The sequence below is a fragment of the Neomonachus schauinslandi genome, chromosome 1 (assembly GCF_002201575.2).
Source record: "Neomonachus schauinslandi chromosome 1, ASM220157v2, whole genome shotgun sequence".
Taxonomy (NCBI): Eukaryota; Metazoa; Chordata; class Mammalia; order Carnivora; family Phocidae; genus Neomonachus; species Neomonachus schauinslandi.
The window spans coordinates 38,336,384-38,341,806 of record NC_058403.1 but is presented as its reverse complement, the minus strand read 5'-3'; the positions used below and the strand labels follow the sequence as shown (position 1 = coordinate 38,341,806).

General features: G+C 35.0%; 1 pseudogene; it reads left to right on the top strand.

Moving 5' to 3' along the window:
* Nucleotides 1–445: 445 nt before the first annotated feature.
* Nucleotides 446–808, top strand: LOC110579763 (annotated as a pseudogene).
* Nucleotides 809–5,423: the final 4,615 nt, after the last annotated feature.

The following is a 5,423-nucleotide window of genomic DNA, read 5'->3' as shown; positions in this document are numbered from 1 at the left end:
TTTTTATTCATTTATTTTGCATGAATTATCCAGGATTAACTCATTAGGTCCCCAAAGCATATTCTTTAGGTGTAGCAACAGGCTATGAATCTTCCTAGAAGGCAGGTGATCTCATTTCTGGCCAACTTAAATCATATTTTTCTTACTGGAATTCTTATAGTCTCTGTTTCTTAGGTGCTAACAAATCATACCAAATGTCTGCATCTGACCCTCACTTTTCTTTCTGTCTCTGGTGTTATTAATTAGGAGGCCTCTTAAATATGTAACCATGTGAATGAACGAATTCGGGAAAAGTCTTCCAACATTCTCTGGTCAACGATATAGGGAGGATTAATCCTGATTCCATAGCCATCACCCCAATAAATATTATAAATATTACAAGTTATATCCAGGAGGAATCTTTATTTTAAATATTTTAATCACTCTGTCAGGTCATGCTTCCAAGATGACAAAGAAATGAGGGAATAATGGTCGTGCCAAAAAGGGTCCTGGCCACTTGCAGCTTATTCACTGTACCAACTGTGCCCGTTGCGTGCCCCAGATCAAGTCTCAAGTCCATTAAGAAGTTCCTTATTCAGAACATAGTAGAGGCCACCGCCATCAGGGGCATTTCCAAAGCACGAGTCTTCTTTGAGGCCTATGTGCTTCCCAAGCTGTACGTGAAACTCCATTACTGTGCAAGGTATGTGCCAATCACAGCCACGTGGTCAGGAATTGCTCTCCTGAAGCATGGAAGGATCCAACAGCCCCATCTCGATTTAGGCCCTAGGGGACTGCCCCATAACCTCCACCAAAGCCCAGGAGCTAAGTCCTTCAGGACTGAAGAAAAACTGTGTTCTGGAAAAAAATAAATAAAAGGAGATTATACTTTAAACAAATAAAAGATTTTAATCATGCTAGATATTTAGTAAAATGGGACTAGTGTGTTAACCTTGGGGGATTAGACACAGTGAGTCAAAAGTCATTAAGTCCTCAATTATAAAACATGGGAAAAATGCACAATGACATTCATAGATATGTCATAGATAATTTAAAATCACACATTTCTTTATGTAAAAGTATGTAGGAACAGATGAAATTAGCAGCATATAATTTCAGGTCACCAAAGTGCAAAGTGCTATACCTTGGGTGGCCTTATCTAAAACAGTAATACTTTTACTTCATAGGCATTAATAAATAGCCACGTCACTCTTTAATTTAGTATATAATATTTGTTATTCACTGAAATACATTTTACCTTTATGTGTAGTGTCTGTATGTCTAGACCTTTTCACCCTAGTGTAAGCTTCTTGGTGGAAGGCTCCACCTCCCTTGGTCATCACTGTAAAACAGTGTCTTGACCACTCTGTAAGCTCTAGATTAATACTGATCGCTGACAGAGAGTGACTTCCTGTTATACTCTATTTCTAATGGGACATTATTGATGCTAATTTTTGTGAGGACTTAACAAAAACTCTCATACAATATATTTTTAAAATCTCCAACAACACTAGAAGACCTAAGATAGGTATTATTTTTCTCATGTAACAGTTGAAAACAGAGGTGTAAATAGTCAAAAGATTCAGAAGTAGAATTAAATCCAAGTTGTCTAACTGAAGAGCTGTGCTCCTTCACATATGATATGATCTTAGGACGTTCCAGCTTTAAAAAGCTGTAGTTTCTATTTTATAATGGACAAAACGCAGTGCATTACACAGGACAAACCATTTATGACAATAAAACAGATGTGGAAATACTATCAAACAATTAAGTCATTGGTTTGACAACTAATGCAGTATATGATAGTATTCCCAAACAAATAAAATGTTAAACTTTTCCGGGAAGTTCTTAACACAGTATTTGAAAATGCAACTTTGAACTAACACCAAGGAATAGTCAAATAATAATTCTCATATATTACTAAGTATTTTTATGCATGACTAATCCATTGTTTAGAACACAAAGAATACTGATTTAATTTTTTTTTTTTTTGCAAAAACAGAAAACTAGAAGCTAATAAACCAAATGTTTACCCAGACCTACAGGGAACTATTTTTAATTCCAATGTTTAATAGAAATTCAAAGCAAATTATGATTTCAAATTGCCAATTTTCTTTTCTCCATGCAAATTTAAGCATGTACGTCTTGTGCCTAGCAGGCCACCATGGGCAGGGGTGGGGTAGGAAGATTCGAAAATACATAAACAAAACAATTCAACTGTGAATCTTATATGAGATACAATGCTCTGGTTTTAAAATTCATCAGTAATGTCAAAGGTTTGCTATTTCACATTTCTAAAAAGCTATAATGTACTGTTTGTATCACTGATCTGTGGCAGATTTACTAGTACAAAATTTTACTATTCCCTTGTAACACTATTCCCTACATATAGTGTTACAACAGCTGCAAAGTTAAATAATAAGCTTATAAGCAGCGATATTTATTTTTTATCCCTGAATTTATGTTTCCTTACTATGAAAAACTTTCATTAATAAGAATAAGCTACTATTAACACTAAATTAAGCTGGATCACTCTCTACATCTTGAACATAGTGTGGAAAAAATATGATAAATAGGCACTCTTAACATTTTTGAGAAACGTTTAAATATTTTTGAACAGAAATCATATCTTTGGAATCCAAACTTAGAACCTAGATAAAACAAAGCCTTAGTAATTCAAGTCTGGAATGTTTTGTTTGTATGAGGACTATTTGTGTTCATATGAAGTTTTACTAAGTTTTATTACTCACTTTCATTTTTCTAGTTCAGAATTTGACTACTTCCTACTTCATGTCCTATTTTTTTTTTTTTTATCACCAAACATCAGGCAGGGAAGGATTTTTTTTTTTAAAGATTTTATTTATTTATTTGAGAGAGAGAATGAGAGAGAGAGAGAGAGAGCGCGCGCACATGAGAGGGGGGAGGGTCAGAGGGAGAAGCAGACTCCCTGCTGAGCAGGGAGCCCGATGTGGGACTCGATCCCGGGACTCCAGGATCATGACCTGAGCCGAAGGCAGTCACTCAACCAACTGAGCCACCCAGGCTCCCGTAAAGGATGGTTTTATAAGAAGGCAACTGGATAGTTGTCTAAGTATTATAATTGATGCCTGTTTATGCTTTATTGGTCTTCTATCCAAACTATGTTCATAAACTCTTCAATAGCTCACTTTACTTTTTTTTCTGGTATCTTGCGGAGGAAGGGACATTAAAAAGTAATTTAGTTTAATTCTCTGTCAAAAGAGTTATTACCCATACTGATGAGAGATCATTTGTACAAACAAACAAACAAACAAACAAAAAAACTGACCTGAATTTTTTTTAAATTCAAACACTTCAAGAGATTATTTATTCACTTTTTACTCACTTTTCAATCCAATTACTTTTCTCCTGACTCACTGAAACATATTTTCAAAACATGAACATTTTAATGAAGGTCATGAGCTGCAAAAGGAAGGAAGGAGCGGTCCTTTCAGAAAATGGAGCACATCACAGGAAATTAGGCCTGGCTTTGGAGAAGCCAAACAACTGTGTAAGGAAAGGAATGATTAGTTACTGGAAAAGTGTATCAGAGAAAGGAAAGCAAGAGAAAAGCTTTACATTTATCAAAAATTTTCCTTAAGACTGGTCCTAGGCAATTTCCTAATTTCAGGACTCGACCCAATTCAAAACTGTTTTAAAAATGAGGAAGGAACTGTAGTTTAAGAAGCTTAAAGTTTTTTTATTTTTTCTACACACTAGTAAACAAAAGTCATAAGTAAGTTGCCTTAAGTATTTTAGATGTAGTCTATGTGATTTTATCAGTAATGGTAATAGCGTGTGGAGTGAGGAAACTAAAAATATACAGTCTAATTCTTCCTGACCTCATAAAATGTTCCGATACTTTAAATAGGCTTTAGCAATGATTCCAGAGAAAAGGAATCTGTTGCTGCCGGTGGATTTAATTAGTATAAAACAGTATTCACATAATATTCACCAGCTGTAGTTCGAAAAATACTTTTTTTGAATTGATAAAATAGATGCTTTTTCATATTTTTGGATCAACACTCTTATTTTATTATATTTTTGAAAGGGAGTATTAGCAGTTGAAGTGGTAGTGGCAAAATGCTGTCACTTTCATTTTTTATTTCAATGTTGTTCTCCAAGGCAGAGCCTCTCAAGGAGATTTTAACACATTCTACCTGTTTTTCAATTAGTCATATATCCTGCATCTTTCAGGATAAGTTTTACTACTGTTACAAGTGAAAAGGAAGAAATTAATGGTGCCTGAAATTTGAGTAATGAACTCTCTCTGAAAGACGTGAGTATGGGTCTCACGCCACAATTCATAGCTCAAAGCCCAACCCCAACCGTATGGCCATGATCATCTCTTTGCAGATCTGGTGCAGAAGTAGTAATCAGCCATGCTGATTTTCATTTAAACCACTGGAGCCTCTTACGGGTTCAGGTGAAAATTTCTGTGACATTAAAATAATATCCATTCAATGATGGGATATAATAGCTGCGTGCTCCAGCCAGATAAATTGTAGTTAGTTATACTCTAGAGTAGAAATAGCAAATTTGCATTCCATAAATTTCCACTCCTCAAGTCATAGGTTGTTTGCTGTTCTGCAATCCTTATTTAAAGGATGAAGAGCCCCTAAGACAGCGCTCAGTATCTAAACAAATCAATATTAAAAGGAGTAGAGAAAATAAATGTAGAGCCTTCTGTCTATTTATGGACTCTAAACTACTCATAAACACTGCCACACATACAAAATAGAATAAAATTGAGGCGTTTCTCTGAAATTTCTTTTTAAAATTTTTTTTGATATTTACAAAAATATTTGACAAAATATGGCTTTATATCTGGGTTCTTAATTAACAAACCTGATGTTTGTCACATCTAATAAAAAAATCTATAACTGTGATTTAAGCAAAAATTACCTCAAGTAAACACTACACGTATCAATCAAATTCAATAATTCCGAGGAAGGTCCACTAGGTCTTGTAAAATGCTCGTGTATTTATTAAACACTAAGTCACACACTTCTATACCTATTAGTTTGCCCAGCTGTGTAGCTGTTTATCCTCTTGTACTGAATTCCTGAGAGAACAAGAGTATTCTTGTTGACATCCCTTAAACTGCTGCTGCCCCATAGGGGTTCAAAGCAATGAAGCGAGAAATTGAGTTGAGGGAGTGGAGAGGACTCTTGACAATATCAGCAACAAACTGTTCTGTGCTAATCATCAGACAATGGCCTTGGAGGATTCTGGGTCCTAACTAGGCCTCTTTTGATGGCTCTGTTAACCTGATGGGGTTGGTCAGATTGTATCCACACAAATCTACAATTGTCAATTAGAAAGTAGTGGGAAAAATTAAACATTTAATTGTAAGTTGTATGGACAGCATAACAAGCATTTTGACTCTTTTTTAATAAACTAACTGGCTGGAAATCAAGTAAACA